Source organism: Phalangium opilio, unplaced genomic scaffold (assembly GCF_054372755.1).
Source record: "Phalangium opilio isolate 3A_F unplaced genomic scaffold, DU_Popi_V2 ptg000009l_1, whole genome shotgun sequence".
Classification (NCBI taxonomy): domain Eukaryota; kingdom Metazoa; phylum Arthropoda; class Arachnida; order Opiliones; family Phalangiidae; genus Phalangium; species Phalangium opilio.
In genome coordinates, this window is record NW_028324146.1 from 11,319,557 (window position 1) to 11,338,944 (window position 19,388).

General features: G+C 43.6%; 19 non-coding genes across 19 annotated transcripts; all 19 read right to left on the reverse strand.

The window, feature by feature from the left end:
• Positions 1-332: 332 nt before the first annotated feature.
• On the reverse strand, positions 333-416 carry TRNAL-UAA (transfer RNA leucine (anticodon UAA)). Its single transcript has one exon. It is a non-coding gene; the product is annotated as a tRNA-Leu (tRNA).
• Positions 417-806: 390 nt separating this feature from the next.
• On the reverse strand, positions 807-890 carry TRNAL-UAA (transfer RNA leucine (anticodon UAA)). Its single transcript has one exon. It is a non-coding gene; the product is annotated as a tRNA-Leu (tRNA).
• A 1,088-nt stretch (positions 891-1,978) lies between these two features.
• Positions 1,979-2,062, reverse strand: TRNAL-UAA (transfer RNA leucine (anticodon UAA)). Its single transcript has one exon. It is a non-coding gene; the product is annotated as a tRNA-Leu (tRNA).
• Positions 2,063-3,246: 1,184 nt separating this feature from the next.
• TRNAL-UAA (transfer RNA leucine (anticodon UAA)) lies at positions 3,247-3,330 on the reverse strand. Its single transcript has one exon. It is a non-coding gene; the product is annotated as a tRNA-Leu (tRNA).
• A 1,088-nt stretch (positions 3,331-4,418) lies between these two features.
• Positions 4,419-4,502, reverse strand: TRNAL-UAA (transfer RNA leucine (anticodon UAA)). Its single transcript has one exon. It is a non-coding gene; the product is annotated as a tRNA-Leu (tRNA).
• A 1,184-nt stretch (positions 4,503-5,686) lies between these two features.
• Positions 5,687-5,770, reverse strand: TRNAL-UAA (transfer RNA leucine (anticodon UAA)). The gene has a single exon. It is a non-coding gene; the product is annotated as a tRNA-Leu (tRNA).
• A 1,327-nt stretch (positions 5,771-7,097) lies between these two features.
• On the reverse strand, positions 7,098-7,181 carry TRNAL-UAA (transfer RNA leucine (anticodon UAA)). The gene has a single exon. It is a non-coding gene; the product is annotated as a tRNA-Leu (tRNA).
• Positions 7,182-8,044: 863 nt separating this feature from the next.
• TRNAL-UAA (transfer RNA leucine (anticodon UAA)) lies at positions 8,045-8,128 on the reverse strand. The gene has a single exon. It is a non-coding gene; the product is annotated as a tRNA-Leu (tRNA).
• A 153-nt stretch (positions 8,129-8,281) lies between these two features.
• TRNAL-UAA (transfer RNA leucine (anticodon UAA)) lies at positions 8,282-8,365 on the reverse strand. Its single transcript has one exon. It is a non-coding gene; the product is annotated as a tRNA-Leu (tRNA).
• Positions 8,366-10,893: 2,528 nt separating this feature from the next.
• TRNAL-UAA (transfer RNA leucine (anticodon UAA)) lies at positions 10,894-10,977 on the reverse strand. Its single transcript has one exon. It is a non-coding gene; the product is annotated as a tRNA-Leu (tRNA).
• A 153-nt stretch (positions 10,978-11,130) lies between these two features.
• Positions 11,131-11,214, reverse strand: TRNAL-UAA (transfer RNA leucine (anticodon UAA)). Its single transcript has one exon. It is a non-coding gene; the product is annotated as a tRNA-Leu (tRNA).
• An 863-nt stretch (positions 11,215-12,077) lies between these two features.
• TRNAL-UAA (transfer RNA leucine (anticodon UAA)) lies at positions 12,078-12,161 on the reverse strand. Its single transcript has one exon. It is a non-coding gene; the product is annotated as a tRNA-Leu (tRNA).
• Positions 12,162-12,314: 153 nt separating this feature from the next.
• TRNAL-UAA (transfer RNA leucine (anticodon UAA)) lies at positions 12,315-12,398 on the reverse strand. Its single transcript has one exon. It is a non-coding gene; the product is annotated as a tRNA-Leu (tRNA).
• An 863-nt stretch (positions 12,399-13,261) lies between these two features.
• TRNAL-UAA (transfer RNA leucine (anticodon UAA)) lies at positions 13,262-13,345 on the reverse strand. The gene has a single exon. It is a non-coding gene; the product is annotated as a tRNA-Leu (tRNA).
• A 153-nt stretch (positions 13,346-13,498) lies between these two features.
• On the reverse strand, positions 13,499-13,582 carry TRNAL-UAA (transfer RNA leucine (anticodon UAA)). The gene has a single exon. It is a non-coding gene; the product is annotated as a tRNA-Leu (tRNA).
• An 863-nt stretch (positions 13,583-14,445) lies between these two features.
• Positions 14,446-14,529, reverse strand: TRNAL-UAA (transfer RNA leucine (anticodon UAA)). The gene has a single exon. It is a non-coding gene; the product is annotated as a tRNA-Leu (tRNA).
• A 153-nt stretch (positions 14,530-14,682) lies between these two features.
• TRNAL-UAA (transfer RNA leucine (anticodon UAA)) lies at positions 14,683-14,766 on the reverse strand. Its single transcript has one exon. It is a non-coding gene; the product is annotated as a tRNA-Leu (tRNA).
• An 863-nt stretch (positions 14,767-15,629) lies between these two features.
• TRNAL-UAA (transfer RNA leucine (anticodon UAA)) lies at positions 15,630-15,713 on the reverse strand. The gene has a single exon. It is a non-coding gene; the product is annotated as a tRNA-Leu (tRNA).
• Positions 15,714-15,866: 153 nt separating this feature from the next.
• On the reverse strand, positions 15,867-15,950 carry TRNAL-UAA (transfer RNA leucine (anticodon UAA)). The gene has a single exon. It is a non-coding gene; the product is annotated as a tRNA-Leu (tRNA).
• Between the last annotated feature and the right edge of the window lie 3,438 nt (positions 15,951-19,388).

Here is a 19,388-nt window from a genome sequence, read left to right on the forward strand (position 1 = left end):
GGAATTCTATGCTCCATAAAGCTACTCACCTGTTGCCATACTAGAGAAGCCTTTCCTGAGCATGAGATACATGTTATTAAAGTAAAACAAATCGTTGTCAGACGTGGGGTTCGAACCCACGCCATCATACGAGGATCAGAGCTTAAATCTGACGCCTTAGACCACTCGGCCATCCTGACACGCTTTTAAACGTTTTCCTTGAAAATGAAGCTATAGTACCACCCCGAAATACCTCTAGGAATTCTATGCTCCATAAAGCTACTCACATGTTGCCATACTAGAGAAGCCATTCCTGAGCATGAGATACATGTTATTAAAGTAAAACAAATCGTTGTCAGAAGTGGGGTTCGAACCCACGCCCTCATACGAGGATCAGAGCTTAAATCTGACGCCTTAGACCACTCGGCCATCCTGACACGCTTTTAAACGTTTTCCTTGAAAATGAAGCTATAGTACCACCCCGAAATACCTCTCGGAATTCTATGCTCCATAAAGCTAGTCACTTGTTGCCATACTAGAGAAGCCTTTCCTGAGCATGAGATACATGTTATTAAAGTAAAACAAATCGTTGTCAGAAGAGGGGTTCGAACCCACACCCTCATACGCGGATCAGAGCTTAAATCTGACGCCTTAGACCACTCGGCCATCCTGACAATCGTTTAAGCGTTTTCCTTGAAAATGAAGCTATAGTACAACCCTGAAATACCTCTCGGAATTCTATGCTCCATAAAGCTACTCACTTGTTGCCATACTAAAGAAGCCTTTCCTGAGCATGAGATACATGTTATTAAAGTAAAACAAATCGTTGTCACAAGTGGGGTTCGAACCCACGCCCTCATACGAGGCTCAGAGCTTAAATCTGACGCCTTAGACCACTCGGCCATCCTGACACGCTTTTACACGTTTTCCTTGAAAATGAAGCTATAGTACCACCCCGAAATACCTCCAGGAATTCTATGCTCCATAAAGCTACTCACATGTAGCCATACTAGAGAAGCCTTTCCTGAGCATGAGATACATATGTGTTTAAAGTAAAACAAATCGTTGTCAGAAGTGCGGTTCGAACCCACGCCCTCATACGAGGATCAGCGCTTAAATCTGACGCCTTAGACCACTCGGCCATACTGACACGCTTTTAAACGTTTTCCTTGAACATTTAACTATAGTACAACACCAAAATACCTCTCGGAACTCTATGCTCCATAGAGCTACTCACTTGTTGCCATACTAGAGAAGCCTTTTCTGATCATGAGATACATGTTATTAAAATGAAACAAATCGTTGTCAGAAGAAGGGTTCGAACCCACGCCCTCATACGAGGATCAGAGCTTAAATCTGACGCCTTAGACCACTCAGCCATCCTGACACGCTTTTCAAGGTTTTCCTTGAAAATGTAGCTATATTACAACACCAAAATACCTCTCGGAACTCTATGCTCCATAGAGCTACAATTTTGTTGCCTTTTCTGATCATGAGATCCATGTAATTAAAATGAAACAAATCGTTGTCAGAAGAGGGGTTCGAACCCACACCCTCATACGCGGATCAGAGCTTAAATCTGACGCCTTAGACCACTCGGCCATTCTGACACGCTTTTAAACGTTTTCCTTGAAATGAAGCTATAGTACCACCCCGAAATACCTCTCGGAATTCTATGCTCCATAAAGCTACTCACCTGTTGCCATACTAGAGAAGCCTTTCCTGAGCATGAGATACATGTTATTAAAGTAAAACAAATCGTTGTCAGACGTGGGGTTCGAACCCACGCCATCATACGAGGATCAGAGCTTAAATCTGACGCCTTGGACCACTCGGCCATCCTGACACGCTTTTAAACGTTTTCCTTGAAAATGAAGCTATAGTACCACCCCGAAATACCTCTAGGAATTCTATGCTCCATAAAGCTACTCACATGTTGCCATACTAGAGAAGCCATTCCTGAGCATGAGATACATGTTATTAAAGTAAAACAAATCGTTGTCAGAAGTGGGGTTCGAACCCACGCCCTCATACGAGGATCAGAGCTTAAATCTGACGCCTTAGACCACTCGGCCATCCTGACACGCTTTTAAACGTTTTCCTTGAAAATGAAGCTATAGTACCACCCCGAAATACCTCTCGGAATTCTATGCTCCATAAAGCTAGTCACTTGTTGCCATACTAGAGAAGCCTTTCCTGAGCATGAGATACATGTTATCAAAAGGAGATGATCCAAAGGACATAGCTTTCCAGCCTAGGAATGAGGGTAATGTGTTTCAGGTTTTCTCTAACGAACGTCTCATCTCGAGTGTTCCTAAAACGTGATATCCCAAGGCTAGGCCGAATGTATTTACTGTAGAGTAAATGGTAGTTGAACACCCAAAGTTTTTCTCTACTAACATTTTTTCTCGGCGCCAACTAACATCAGCCGCGGAAAGCTGGGTCTCGCTAAAAAAATTCCACCCCCCTTAAAAAGTGTACGAAACTTCAATTTTTCGATGGGAGGTTGGGTCCGCTTGTGATGAGCTTTTCGGCCAATAGAGAGACGTAGATCCGCTCGCGTAGATCTAAGGCGATCGGAGTTTACGTTATGGCGGAGCAAGTTAGGTGTAAATGTATTAATTTAGAAATGGATAAAAGGCTCTCAAAATAAACTCAGAGTATTTCCGCGCCAGAAAAATATAATTCCGTCGGCTTTCTCTAAAAACGTTTGCACACCACACGCCATAAAAAACGCAAACACAGTGCACTTGGATGAACCCTCCATGCTTGAACTTACTCGGATAAAAAAATTAACCCCGCCTGTTTTACTTCACTCTCCACCGCTGTGGAGCGCTGCTTCAAAAGCTCGTTTTCGGTCGTGGCCGATATTTTAGAAATTTTATCTCTTCATTCACGCGAGCTCCGTTGGAAACTTTAAAAAGCTTAACGTCAGAACTTTCAGACACAGAGGCTACGGCAAAAAATCTTACATAGGAACTTGGTGTAAGATTATTCTACTTGTGATGTTATTAAAGTAAAACAAATCGTTGTCAGAAGAGGGGTTCGAACCCACACCCTCATACGCGGATCAGAGCTTAAATCTGACGCCTTAGACCACTCGGCCATCCTGACAATCGTTTAAGCGTTTTCCTTGAAAATGAAGCTATAGTACAACCCCGAAATACCTCTCGGAATTCTATGCTCCATAAAGCTACTCACTTGTTGCCATACTAAAGAAGCCTTTCCTGAGCATGAGATACATGTTATTAAAGTAAAACAAATCGTTGTCACAAGTGGGGTTCGAACCCACGCCCTCATACGAGGCTCAGAGCTTAAATCTGACGCCTTAGACCACTCGGCCATCCTGACACGCTTTTACACGTTTTCCTTGAAAATGAAGCTATAGTACCACCCCGAAATACCTCCAGGAATTCTATGCTCCATAAAGCTACTCACATGTAGCCATACTAGAGAAGCCTTTCCTGAGCATGAGATACATATGTGTTTAAAGTAAAACAAATCGTTGTCAGAAGTGCGGTTCGAACCCACGCCCTCATACGAGGATCAGCGCTTAAATCTGACGCCTTAGACCACTCGGCCATACTGACACGCTTTTAAACGTTTTCCTTGAACATTTAACTATAGTACAACACCAAAATACCTCTCGGAACTCTATGCTCCATAGAGCTACTCACTTGTTGCCATACTAGAGAAGCCTTTTCTGATCATGAGATACATGTTATTAAAATGAAACAAATCGTTGTCAGAAGAAGGGTTCGAACCCACGCCCTCATACGAGGATCAGAGCTTAAATCTGACGCCTTAGACCACTCAGCCATCCTGACACGCTTTTCAAGGTTTTCCTTGAAAATGTAGCTATATTACAACACCAAAATACCTCTCGGAACTCTATGCTCCATAGAGCTACAATTTTGTTGCCTTTTCTGATCATGAGATCCATGTAATTAAAATGAAACAAATCGTTGTCAGAAGAGGGGTTCGAACCCACACCCTCATACGCGGATCAGAGCTTAAATCTGACGCCTTAGACCACTCGGCCATTCTGACACGCTTTTAAACGTTTTCCTTGAAATGAAGCTATAGTACCACCCCGAAATACCTCTCGGAATTCTATGCTCCATAAAGCTACTCACCTGTTGCCATACTAGAGAAGCCTTTCCTGAGCATGAGATACATGTTATTAAAGTAAAACAAATCGTTGTCAGACGTGGGGTTCGAACCCACGCCATCATACGAGGATCAGAGCTTAAATCTGACGCCTTAGACCACTCGGCCATCCTGACACGCTTTTAAACGTTTTCCTTGAAAATGAAGCTATAGTACCACCCCGAAATACCTCTAGGAATTCTATGCTCCATAAAGCTACTCACATGTTGCCATACTAGAGAAGCCATTCCTGAGCATGAGATACATGTTATTAAAGTAAAACAAATCGTTGTCAGAAGTGGGGTTCGAACCCACGCCCTCATACGAGGATCAGAGCTTAAATCTGACGCCTTAGACCACTCGGCCATCCTGACACGCTTTTAAACGTTTTCCTTGAAAATGAAGCTATAGTACCACCCCGAAATACCTCTCGGAATTCTATGCTCCATAAAGCTAGTCACTTGTTGCCATACTAGAGAAGCCTTTCCTGAGCATGAGATACATGTTATCAAAAGGAGATGATCCAAAGGACATAGCTTTCCAGCCTAGGAATGAGGGTAATGTGTGTCAGGTTTTCTCTAACGAACGTCTCATCTCGAGTGTTCCTAAAACGTGATATCCCAAGGCTAGGCCGAATGTATTTACTGTAGAGTAAATGGTAGTTGAACACCCAAAGTTTTTCTCTACTAACATTTTTTCTCGGCGCCAACTAACATCAGCCGCGGAAAGCTGGGTCTCGCTAAAAAAATTCCACCCCCCTTAAAAAGTGTACGAAACTTCAATTTTTCGATGGGAGGTTGGGTCCGCTTGTGATGAGCTTTTCGGCCAATAGAGAGACGTAGATCCGCTCGCGTAGATCTAAGGCGATCGGAGTTTACGTTATGGCGGAGCAAGTTAGGTGTAAATGTATTAATTTAGAAATGGATAAAAGGCTCTCAAAATAAACTCAGAGTATTTCCGCGCCAGAAAAATATAATTCCGTCGGCTTTCTCTAAAAACGTTTGCACACCACACGCCATAAAAAACGCAAACACAGTGCACTTGGATGAACCCTCCATGCTTGAACTTACTCGGATAAAAAAATTAACCCCGCCTGTTTTACTTCACTCTCCACCGCTGTGGAGCGCTGCTTCAAAAGCTCGTTTTCGGTCGTGGCCGATATTTTAGAAATTTTATCTCTTCATTCACGCGAGCTCCGTTGGAAACTTTAAAAAGCTTAACGTCAGAACTTTCAGACACAGAGGCTACGGCAAAAAATCTTACATAGGAACTTGGTGTAAGATTATTCTACTTGTGATGTTATTAAAGTAAAACAAATCGTTGTCAGAAGAGGGGTTCGAACCCACACCCTCATACGCGGATCAGAGCTTAAATCTGACGCCTTAGACCACTCGGCCATCCTGACAATCGTTTAAGCGTTTTCCTTGAAAATGAAGCTATAGTACAACCCCGAAATACCTCTCGGAATTCTATGCTCCATAAAGCTACTCACTTGTTGCCATACTAAAGAAGCCTTTCCTGAGCATGAGATACATGTTATTAAAGTAAAACAAATCGTTGTCACAAGTGGGGTTCGAACCCACGCCCTCATACGAGGCTCAGAGCTTAAATCTGACGCCTTAGACCACTCGGCCATCCTGACACGCTTTTACACGTTTTCCTTGAAAATGAAGCTATAGTACCACCCCGAAATACCTCCAGGAATTCTATGCTCCATAAAGCTACTCACATGTAGCCATACTAGAGAAGCCTTTCCTGAGCATGAGATACATATGTGTTTAAAGTAAAACAAATCGTTGTCAGAAGTGCGGTTCGAACCCACGCCCTCATACGAGGATCAGCGCTTAAATCTGACGCCTTAGACCACTCGGCCATACTGACAGGCTTCTAAACGTTTTCCTTGAACATTTAACTATAGTACAACACCAAAATACCTCTCGGAACTCTATGCTCCATAGAGCTACTCACTTGTTGCCATACTAGAGAAGCCTTTTCTGATCATGAGATACATGTTATTAAAATGAAACAAATCGTTGTCAGAAGAAGGGTTCGAACCCACGCCCTCATACGAGGATCAGAGCTTAAATCTGACGCCTGAGACCACTCAGCCATCCTGACACGCTTTTCAAGGTTTTCCTTGAAAATGTAGCTATATTACAACACCAAAATACCTCTCGGAACTCTATGCTCCATAGAGCTACAATTTTGTTGCCTTTTCTGATCATGAGATCCATGTAATTAAAATGAATCAAATCGTTGTCAGAAGAGGGGTTCGAACCCACACCCTCACACGCGGATCAGAGGTTAAATCTGACGCCTTAGACCACTCGGCCATCCTGACACGCTTTTAAACGTTTTCCTTGAAAATGAAGCTATAGTACCACCCCGAAATACCTCTCGGAATTCTATGCTCCATAAAGCTACTCACATGTTGCCATACTAGAGAAGCCTTTCCTGAGCATGAGATACATATGTTATTAAAGTAAAACAAATCGTTGTCAGAACAGGGGTTCGAACCCACGCCCTCATACGAGGATCAGAGCTTAAATCTGACGCCTTAGACCACTCGGCCATCCTGACACGCTTTTCAGAGTTTTCCTTGAAAATGTAGCTATAGTACAACACCAAAATACCTCTCGCAACTGCATGCTCCATAGAGCTACTCACTTGTTGCCATACTAGAGAAGCCTTTTCTGATCATGAGATACATGTTATTAAAATGAAACAAATCGTTGTCAGAAGAGGGGTTCGAACCCACGCCCTCATACGAGGATCACAGCTTAAATCTGACGCCTTAGACCATTCGGCCATCTTGACACCCTATTGAACGTTTTCCGTGAAAATGAAGCTATAGTACAACCCCGAAACACCTCTCGGAATTCTATGCTCCATAAAGCTACTCACTTGTTGCCATACTAGAGAGGCTTTTCCTGAGCATGAGATACAAGTTATTAAAATGAACAAATCATTGTCAGAAGTGGGGTTCGAACCCACGCCCTCATACGAGGATCAGAGCTTAAATCTGACGCCTTTGACCACTCGGCCATCCTGACACGATTTTGAACGTTTTCCGTGAAAATGAAGCTATAGTACCACCCCGAAATACCTCTCGGAATTCTATGCTCCATAAAGCTACTCACATGTTGCCATACTAGAGAAGCCTTTCTTGAGCATGAGATACATGTTATTAAAGTAAAACAAATCGATGGCAGAAGTGGGGTTCAAACCCACTCCCTCATACGAGGATCAGAGCTTAAATCTGACGCCTTAGACCACTCGGCCATCCTGACACGCTTTTCAAAGTTTTCCTTGAAAATGAAGCTATAGTACAACACCAAAATACCTCTCGAAACTCCATGCTCCATAGAGCTACTCACTTGTTGCCATACTAGAGAAGCCTTTTCTGATCATAAGATACATGTTATTAAAATGAGACAAATCGTTGTCAGAAGAGGGGTTCGAACCCACGCCCTCATACGAGGATCACAGCTTAAATCTGACGCCTTAGACCACTCGGCCATCTTGACACGCTATTGAACGTTTTCCGTGAAAATGAAGCTATAGTACAACCCCGAAACACCTCTCGGAATTCTATGCTCCATAAAGCTACTCACTTGTTGCCATACTAGAGAGGCTTTTCCTGAGCATGAGATACAAGTTATTAAAGTAAAACAAATCGATGGCAGAAGTGGGGTTCGAACCCACGCCCTCATATGAGGATCAGAGCTTAAATCTGACGCCTTAGACCACTCGGCCTTCCTGACACGCTTTTAAACGTTTTCCTTGAACATTTAGCTATAGTACAACACCAAAATACCTCTCGGAACTCTATGCTCCATAGAGCTACTCACTTGTTGCCATACTAGAGAGGCTTTTCCTGAGCATGAGATACAAGTTATTAAAATGAACAAATCATTGTCAGAAGTGGGGTTCGAACCCACGCCCTCATACGAGGATCAGAGCTTAAATCTGACGCCTTTGACCACTCGGCCATCCTGACACGATTTTGAACGTTTTCCGTGAAAATGAAGCTATAGTACCACCCCGAAATACATCTCGGAATTCTATGCTCCATAAAGCTACTCACATGTTGCCATATTAGAGAAGCCTTTCTTGAGCATGATATACATGTTATTAAAGTAAAACAAATCGATGGCAGAAGTGGGGTTCGAACCCACGCCCTCATACGAGGATCAGAGCTTAAATCTGACGCCTTAGACCACTCGGCCATCCTGACACGCTTTTACACGTTTTCCTTGAAAATGAAGCTATAGTACCACCCCGAAATACCTCCAGGAATTCTATGCTCCATAAAGCTACTCACATGTAGCCATACTAGAGAAGCCTTTCCTGAGCATGAGATACATATGTGTTTAAAGTAAAACAAATCGTTGTCAGAAGTGCGGTTCGAACCCACGCCCTCATACGAGGATCAGCGCTTAAATCTGACGCCTTAGACCACTCGGCCATACTGACACGCTTTTAAACGTTTTCCTTGAACATTTAACTATAGTACAACACCAAAATACCTCTCGGAACTCTATGCTCCATAGAGCTACTCTCTTGTTGCTATACTAGAGAAGCCTTTTCTGATCATGAAATACATGTTATTAAAATGAATCAAATCGTTGTCAGAAGAGGGGTTCGAACCCACACCCTCACACGCGGATCAGAGGTTAAATCTGACGCCTTAGACCACTCGGCCATCCTGACACGCTTTTAAACGTTTTCCTTGAAAATGAAGCTATAGTACCACCCCGAAATACCTCTCGGAATTCTATGCTCCATAAAGCTACTCACTTGTTGCCATACTAGAGAAGCCTTTCCTGAGCATGAGATACATATGTTATTAAAGTAAAACAAATCGTTGTCAGAACAGGGGTTCGAACCCACGCCCTCATACGAGGATCAGAGCTTAAATCTGACGCCTTAGACCACTCGGCCATCCTGACACGCTTTTCAGAGTTTTCCTTGAAAATGTAGCTATAGTACAACACCAAAATACCTCTCGGAACTCCATGCTCCATAGAGCTACTCACTTGTTGCCATACTAGAGAAGCCTTTTCTGATCATGAGATACATGTTATTAAAATGAAACAAATCGTTGTCAGAAGAGGGGTTCGAACCCACGCCCTCATACGAGGATCACAGCTTAAATCTGACGCCTTAGACCATTCGGCCATCTTGACACCCTATTGAACGTTTTCCGTGAAAATGAAGCTATAGTACAACCCCGAAACACCTCTCGGAATTCTATGCTCCATAAAGCTACTCACTTGTTGCCATACTAGAGAGGCTTTTCCTGAGCATGAGATACAAGTTATTAAAGTAAAACAAATCGATGGCAGAAGTGGGGTTCGAACCCACGCCCTCATATGAGGATCAGAGCTTAAATCTAACGCCTTTGACCACTCGGCCATCCTGACACGATTTTGAACGTTTTCCGTGAAAATGAAGCTATAGTACCACCCCGAAATACCTCTCGGAATTCTATGCTCCATAAAGCTACTCACATGTTGCCATACTAGAGAAGCCTTTCTTGAGCATGAGATACATGTTATTAAAGTAAAACAAATCGATGGCAGAAGTGGGGTTCAAACCCACGCCCTCATACGAGGACCAGAGCTTAAATCTGACGCCTTAGACCACTCGGCCATCCTGACACGCTTTTAAACGTTTTCCTTGAAAATGAAGCTATAGTACCACCCCGAAATACCTCTAGGAATTCTATGCTCCATAAAGCTACTCACATGTTGCCATACTAGAGAAGCCTTTCCTGAGCATGAGATACATATGTTATTAAAGTAAAACAAATCGTTGTCAGAACAGGGGTTCGAACCCACGCCCTCATACGAGGATCAGAGCTTAAATCTGACGCCTTAGACCACTCGGCCATCCTGACACGCTTTTCAAAGTTTTCCTTGAAAATGAAGCTATAGTACAACACCAAAATACCTCTCGAAACTCCATGCTCCATAGAGCTACTCACTTGTTGCCATACTAGAGAAGCCTTTTCTGATCATAAGATACATGTTATTAAAATGAAACAAATCGTTGTCGGAAGAGGGGTTCGAACCCACGCCCTCATACGAGGATCACAGCTTAAATCTGACGCCTTAGACCACTCGGCCATCTTGACACGCTATTGAACGTTTTCCGTGAAAATGAAGCTATAGTACAACCCCGAAACACCTCTCGGAATTCTATGCTCCATAAAGCTACTCACTTGTTGCCATACTAGAGAGGCTTTTCCTGAGCATGAGATACAAGTTATTAAAGTAAAACAAATCGATGGCAGAAGTGGGATTCGAACCCACGCCCTCATATGAGGATCAGAGCTTAAATCTGACGCCTTAGACCACTCGGCCTTCCTGACACGCTTTTAAACGTTTTCCTTGAACATTTAGCTATAGTACAACACCAAAATACCTCTCGGAACTCTATGCTCCATAGAGCTACTCACTTGTTGCCATACTAGAGAAGCCTTTTCTGATCATGAGATACATGTTACTAAAATGAAACAAATCGTTTTCAGAAGAGGGGTTCGAACCTACGCCCTCATATGAGGATCAGAGCTTAAATCTGACGCCTTAGACCACTCGGCCATCCTGACACGCTTTTAAACGTTTTCCTTGAACATTTAGCTATAGTACAACACCAAAATACCTCTCGGAACTCTATGCTCCATAGAGCTACTCACTTGTTGCCATACTAGAGAGGCTTTTCCTGAGCATGAGATACAAGTTATTAAAATGAACAAATCATTGTCAGAAGTGGGGTTCGAACCCACGCCCTCATACGAGGATCAGAGCTTAAATCTGACGCCTTTGACCACTCGGCCATCCTGACACGATTTTGAACGTTTTCCGTGAAAATGAAGCTATAGTACCACCCCGAAATACATCTCGGAATTCTATGCTCCATAAAGCTACTCACATGTTGCCATATTAGAGAAGCCTTTCTTGAGCATGAGATACATGTTATTAAAGTAAAACAAATCGATGGCAGAAGTGGGGTTCGAACCCACGCCCTCATACGAGGATCAGAGCTTAAATCTGACGCCTTAGACCACTCGGCCATCCTGACACGCTTTTCAAAGTTTTCCTTGAAAATGAAGCTATAGTACAACACCAAAATACCTCTCGAAACTCCATGCTCCATAGAGCTACTCACTTGTTGCCATACTAGAGAAGCCTTTTCTGATCATAAGATACATGTTATTAAAATGAAACAAATCGTTGTCAGAAGAGGGGTTCGAACCCACGCCCTCATACGAGGATCACAGCTTAAATCTGACGCCTTAGACCACTCGGCCATCTTGACACGCTATTGAACGTTTTCCGTGAAAATGAAGCTATAGTACAACCCCGAAACACCTCTCGGAATTCTATGCTCCATAAAGCTACTCACTTGTTGCCATACTAGAGAGGCTTTTCCTGAGCATGAGATACAAGTTATTAAAGTAAAACAAATCGATGGCAGAAGTGGGGTTCAAACCCACGCCCTCATATGAGGATCAGAGCTTAAATCTGACGCCTTAGACCACTCGGCCTTCCTGACACGCTTTTAAACGTTTTCCTTGAACATTTAGCTATAGTACAACACCAAAATACCTCTCGGAACTCTATGCTCCATAGAGCTACTCACTTGTTGCCATACTAGAGAAGCCTTTTCTGATCATGAGATACATGTTACTAAAATGAAACAAATCGTTTTCAGAAGAGGGGTTCGAACCTACGCCCTCATATGAGGATCAGAGCTTAAATCTGACGCCTTAGACCACTCGGCCATCCTGACACGCTTTTAAACGTTTTCCTTGAACATTTAGCTATAGTACAACACCAAAATACCTCTCGGAACTCTATGCTCCATAGAGCTACTCACTTGTTGCCATACTAGAGAGGCTTTTCCTGAGCATGAGATACAAGTTATTAAAATGAACAAATCATTGTCAGAAGTGGGGTTCGAACCCACGCCCTCATACGAGGATCAGAGCTTAAATCTGACGCCTTTGACCACTCGGCCATCCTGACACGATTTTGAACGTTTTCCGTGAAAATGAAGCTATAGTACCACCCCGAAATACATCTCGGAATTCTATGCTCCATAAAGCTACTCACATGTTGCCATATTAGAGAAGCCTTTCTTGAGCATGAGATACATGTTATTAAAGTAAAACAAATCGATGGCAGAAGTGGGGTTCGAACCCACGCCCTCATACGAGGATCAGAGCTTAAATCTGACGCCTTAGACCACTCGGCCATCCTGACACGCTTTTCAAAGTTTTCCTTGAAAATGAAGCTATAGTACAACACCAAAATACCTCTCGAAACTCCATGCTCCATAGAGCTACTCACTTGTTGCCATACTAGAGAAGCCTTTTCTGATCATAAGATACATGTTATTAAAATGAAACAAATCGTTGTCAGAAGAGGGGTTCGAACCCACGCCCTCATACGAGGATCACAGCTTAAATCTGACGCCTTAGACCACTCGGCCATCTTGACACGCTATTGAACGTTTTCCGTGAAAATGAAGCTATAGTACAACCCCGAAACACCTCTCGGAATTCTATGCTCCATAAAGCTACTCACTTGTTGCCATACTAGAGAGGCTTTTCCTGAGCATGAGATACAAGTTATTAAAGTAAAACAAATCGATGGCAGAAGTGGGGTTCGAACCCACGCCCTCATATGAGGATCAGAGCTTAAATCTGACGCCTTAGACCACTCGGCCTTCCTGACACGCTTTTAAACGTTTTCCTTGAACATTTAGCTATAGTACAACACCAAAATACCTCTCGGAACTCTATGCTCCATAGAGCTACTCACTTGTTGCCATACTAGAGAAGCCTTTTCTGATCATGAGATACATGTTACTAAAATGAAACAAATCGTTTTCAGAAGAGGGGTTCGAACCTACGCCCTCATATGAGGATCAGAGCTTAAATCTGACGCCTTAGACCACTCGGCCATCCTGACACGCTTTTAAACGTTTTCCTTGAACATTTAGCTATAGTACAACACCAAAATACCTCTCGGAACTCTATGCTCCATAGAGCTACTCACTTGTTGCCATACTAGAGAGGCTTTTCCTGAGCATGAGATACAAGTTATTAAAATGAACAAATCATTGTCAGAAGTGGGGTTCGAACCCACGCCCTCATACGAGGATCAGAGCTTAAATCTGACGCCTTTGACCACTCGGCCATCCTGACACGATTTTGAACGTTTTCCGTGAAAATGAAGCTATAGTACCACCCCGAAATACATCTCGGAATTCTATGCTCCATAAAGCTACTCACATGTTGCCATATTAGAGAAGCCTTTCTTGAGCATGAGATACATGTTATTAAAGTAAAACAAATCGATGGCAGAAGTGGGGTTCGAACCCACGCCCTCATACGAGGATCAGAGCTTAAATCTGACGCCTTAGACCACTCGGCCATCCTGACACGCTTTTCAAAGTTTTCCTTGAAAATGAAGCTATAGTACAACACCAAAATACCTCTCGAAACTCCATGCTCCATAGAGCTACTCACTTGTTGCCATACTAGAGAAGCCTTTTCTGATCATAAGATACATGTTATTAAAATGAAACAAATCGTTGTCAGAAGAGGGGTTCGAACCCACGCCCTCATACGAGGATCACAGCTTAAATCTGACGCCTTAGACCACTCGGCCATCTTGACACGCTATTGAACGTTTTCCGTGAAAATGAAGCTATAGTACAACCCCGAAACACCTCTCGGAATTCTATGCTCCATAAAGCTACTCACTTGTTGCCATACTAGAGAGGCTTTTCCTGAGCATGAGATACAAGTTATTAAAGTAAAACAAATCGATGGCAGAAGTGGGGTTCGAACCCACGCCCTCATATGAGGATCAGAGCTTAAATCTGACGCCTTAGACCACTCGGCCTTCCTGACACGCTTTTAAACGTTTTCCTTGAACATTTAGCTATAGTACAACACCAAAATACCTCTCGGAACTCTATGCTCCATAGAGCTACTCACTTGTTGCCATACTAGAGAAGCCTTTTCTGATCATGAGATACATGTTACTAAAATGAAACAAATCGTTTTCAGAAGAGGGGTTCGAACCTACGCCCTCATATGAGGATCAGAGCTTAAATCTGACGCCTTAGACCACTCGGCCATCCTGACACGCTTTTAAACGTTTTCCTTGAACATTTAGCTATAGTACAACACCAAAATACCTCTCGGAACTCTATGCTCCATAGAGCTACTCACTTGTTGCCATACTAGAGAGGCTTTTCCTGAGCATGAGATACAAGTTATTAAAATGAACAAATCATTGTCAGAAGTGGGGTTCGAACCCACGCCCTCATACGAGGATCAGAGCTTAAATCTGACGCCTTTGACCACTCGGCCATCCTGACACGATTTTGAACGTTTTCCGTGAAAATGAAGCTATAGTACCACCCCGAAATACATCTCGGAATTCTATGCTCCATAAAGCTACTCACATGTTGCCATATTAGAGAAGCCTTTCTTGAGCATGAGATACATGTTATTAAAGTAAAACAAATCGATGGCAGAAGTGGGGTTCGAACCCACGCCCTCATACGAGGATCAGAGCTTAAATCTGACGCCTTAGACCACTCGGCCATCCTGACACGCTTTTCAAAGTTTTCCTTGAAAATGAAGCTATAGTACAACACCAAAATACCTCTCGAAACTCCATGCTCCATAGAGCTACTCACTTGTTGCCATACTAGAGAAGCCTTTTCTGATCATAAGATACATGTTATTAAAATGAAACAAATCGTTGTCAGAAGAGGGGTTCGAACCCACGCCCTCATACGAGGATCACAGCTTAAATCTGACGCCTTAGACCACTCGGCCATCTTGACACGCTATTGAACGTTTTCCGTGAAAATGAAGCTATAGTACAACCCCGAAACACCTCTCGGAATTCTATGCTCCATAAAGCTACTCACTTGTTGCCATACTAGAGAGGCTTTTCCTGAGCATGAGATACAAGTTATTAAAGTAAAACAAATCGATGGCAGAAGTGGGGTTCGAACCCACGCCCTCATATGAGGATCAGAGCTTAAATCTGACGCCTTAGACCACTCGGCCTTCCTGACACGCTTTTAAACGTTTTCCTTGAACATTTAGCTATAGTACAACACCAAAATACCTCTCGGAACTCTATGCTCCATAGAGCTACTCACTTGTTGCCATACTAGAGAAGCCTTTTCTGATCATGAGATACATGTTACTAAAATGAAACAAATCGTTTTCAGAAGAGGGGTTCGAACCTACGCCCTCATATGAGGATCAGAGCTTAAATCTGACGCCTTAGACCACTCGGCCATCCTGACACGCTTTTAAACGTTTTCCTTGAACATTTAGCTATAGTACAACACCAAAATACCTCTCGGAACTCTATGCTCCATAGAGCTACTCACTTGTTGCCATACTAGAGAGGCTTTTCCTGAGCATGAGATACAAGTTATTAAAATGAACAAATCATTGTCAGAAGTGGGGTTCGAACCCACGCCCTCATACGAGGATCAGAGCTTAAATCTGACGCCTTTGACCACTCGGCCATCCTGACACGATTTTGAACGTTTTCCGTGAAAATGAAGCTATAGTACCACCCCGAAATACATCTCGGAATTCTATGCTCCATAAAGCTACTCACATGTTGCCATATTAGAGAAGCCTTTCTTGAGCATGAGATACATGTTATTAAAGTAAAACAAATCGATGGCAGAAGTGGGGTTCGAACCCACGCCCTCATACGAGGATCAGAGCTTAAATCTGACGCCTTAGACCACTCGGCCATCCTGACACGCTGTTGTAAGTTTATGAATCACGACTAAGTTTACGGAGGACGATAGTTTATTCACGTCTGGCTAAGTTACATTGTACAGGCGAACTGCCCTTAGTCTCTTATCACAAAACATTAAATAACCTCGTATGACAAAGATTAGATCAGATTAAAAAAGTAACATTAGATTAAAAAACATCTACCGATAACGGTTGGCCTAGCAAGCCTACTACCAACATCTTCCTTCTCAAGTTAATGTTCCATCCATTACGGCATCAGCTGAAGTTTCAACTATTGATATAGCAGGGCATCATATCGAACTGGATGATGCAACTTTCCTCTTGACCGCAGACATCGAATGTGGGGTGCAGCGTTAGTCGGGTCCGTTCGCTGAGTCGACCTCTCCAAGGTTACGGGTACTTGAGGTTCGTTGATTCTCTGCATGCTGCGACGTTCCTCGTTAACAGCATGTTGATTAATGAGTGATGGACGGTCACTGCTTCCTGGCTGACTGCTGTTGGGTCTAATCACGTTTCCAAGAGTTGTATTAGTTTCTTGTCCTCTCGGTCTTACGTGCTTAAGTTGCGCCGCCTGGGGCCCGTAGCTTGGTACCAATGGAACGAACGATCCATTTGGGGACCCTGGCCTACTTTGTCTCGATCCATTTGGGGACCCTGGCCTACTATGTCTCGTTCGGGGACTCTCTCGAGCTGCCTTGCTGTTTCCTCCAGGAATTACAATGTCTCGTCTATTCCTTCGTAGTGTGGTACCGTGTTCCGTTTCTAATAGGTAGGATCTTGGGCCAACCAATTCCTTACCTATGCCATTAATCCAAGGATGATGCCTTTTGCGTGGATTAATTTTGACTTCTTGACCGATAGACAATGGTATCAGGTCTTTTGTTCCTCTGTCATACCATGCCTTCATTCTTTCTTGTTTTTGGACTATCATTTTTGGAACATCTGGTATGACTGCTGGTTTCAGTTTGGCCACATCTGTGGGGAGTAAAGACTTGGTTTGCCTCGAGAACAGCTTCTCGGCTGGTGTTACGCCGTCTTGTTGCGGGGTGTTTCTCCAATCCAGTATGGCGAGCAACACGTCCTGTTTCGCGTACTCCACTTTCTTGATGAGGTTCTTAACGATTTTGACCGCCGATTCTGCCTTTCCATTTGCCTGGCTATGGTAGGGTGAGGTTGTGATGTGAAAGAACCCCCAATCCTTCGCAAACTGTGCATAGTCTTGACTGACAAAATTCGTCCCGTTGTCCGTAATTAGTACCTGTGGTATCCCATGTCGCGCGAAATGGACTTTGGTGCGATTGATTAAAGTCGCTGATGTTGTGTTCGGGAGGGTATCTACTTCCCAATAGCTGCTGTAATAATCCACTGTCACGAGATAATTGATGTTCTTCAGAGTAAACACGTCCTGAGCGACCATTTGCCATGGTAGTATGGGCACTTCTAGTGGTTGCAGTGGCTGGCGATGTTGTTTAGTGACAAACGCTTGACATGAACTGCATTGATTGACGAACTTCGTAATTTCAGCTTCCATTCCTGGCCAATAAACCATCTCTTTGGCTTTGCGAACCGTTGCCTGAGGACCTGCATGGCAATAATGCAGTCTTTCCATAATTATCCGCCTGATCTGGGCTGGTATATACATCCGAAGCCCCTTTAGTATCAGCCCTTGCTCCGTCGTCAATTCATCTCTTGAGTTCCAAAACTGCCGTAGCTCAGGATCTAACTCTAGTTTGGTGGTAGGCCAACCTTTCAGAATGATGAGTCGCAGTTTCATCAGTATTTCATTTTGGGCGGTTGTTTGTTGGATCAGTTCTCGAGTTGCCGAACTCACTGCTAGGTATCGAATCGGATCCACTGATGCTACTTCGTTGAATACAGCCTCTTCATTCTGATAAATGTCCAGATATGGTACTTGTGGCGGACCTGAGTATGGTAGGTACGCTCTACTTAACATGTCTGCGATGTGAAGGGACGTTCCTGGGATATATTGAATTTCTAGGTTGTACTGGTGGAGTTTCAAGAGCATCCGTTGCAGGCGTTTTGGGGCTACGCGTATTGGCTTGCTGAATATCGGTATTAAGGGCTTGTGATCGGTTTCAATCTTGATTTTCCTGGAAGCTCCAATATAATTATAGAAGCGAAGGCAGCCAAAGACAATTCCCAGGCATTCCTTTTCTATCTGGGCATAGTTTTTTTCGCTGTTGGTCAATGCACGTGACGCATATGCAACTGGGCGACCTTCTTGCAGGAGCACTGCTCCCAGTCCTGCCTCTGACGCATCACATTGGATTGTTGTTTCTTTGCGTTGATCGTAGTACGCCAACACCGGTGCCTCCGATAAGCTCTTTTTTAGTTTCTGGAACGCTGCTGTTTGCCGATCGCTACAGATATACTCAGTTTCCTTTTGGAGTAGCATTCTGAGAGGTTCGCTGATTGTAGACATAGCTGGCAAGTATCGATTCAAATAGTTAACGCATCCCAGGAATCTTTGAAACGCTTTCTTATTTTCCGGGACCTGCATGTCGGAGATGGCTTGAACTTTCGATGGGTCTGGCTTTATTCCTTGCGTTGTAATCTTGTGTCCCATATATGTTACTTCCGGTAGGGCGAGACGAATTTTGTTCTTGTTCAACTTCAGATTGCAGTCGGTAGCACGTTGTAGCGTTGCTTCTAGGTTTCGATTGTGGTCTCTTACTGCTTCTTCCATGGTAGTTCCACGACCCACTACCAAAATATCGTCGTGTATTACATGTACCCCCGTCAGCCCTTCCAACTGCTCCGCCATCTTTCGTTGGAATTCTTCTGGTGCCGACGAGATGCCAAAGGGCATCCTCAAATACCTATATCGTCCAAACGGTGTCCAGAACGTTGTCAGGTATGAGCTCTTTTCTGTCAGTCGGACTTGATGAAAACCGTCTTTGGCGTCGAGAACTGTGAAGAGTTTGACATCCGCTAACTGTGGTAAGACGTCTTCGAGGGTTGGCATAGGATATTTGGGACGTTTGATCGCTTTATTGAGGTCCTTCGGGTCGATGCAAATACGAATGTTATTTGTTAATTGACTAGGCGCTTGGCTCCTTTTATGTACGATGACTAAACTACTTATAAAGTCTGTCGATGTTGAGACCTTCGTTATTATGTTACGTTTTTCCAAATCGTTCAATTTTTCCTTTAGTTGCGGTAATATTGCTACGGGAACCCTCCTGGGAGCATGCTGGACAGGCTTAATATTCGGGTCCATCTCTATTTCGTACGTTCCGGATAATTCCCCCAAGCCTTCAAATACCTGTCCAAAGCGATCTACTATCTTCTGTGCTGAGTGACGGGCTTGTAGTGTGTCCATGGTACAGGCAGTGGTCTCGAGGCCGAAGCACATCTCGTTAACTTGAATTAACCCCATATCCATGCACGTGTAGGCCGATAGTAAAGGAGGTTTGTG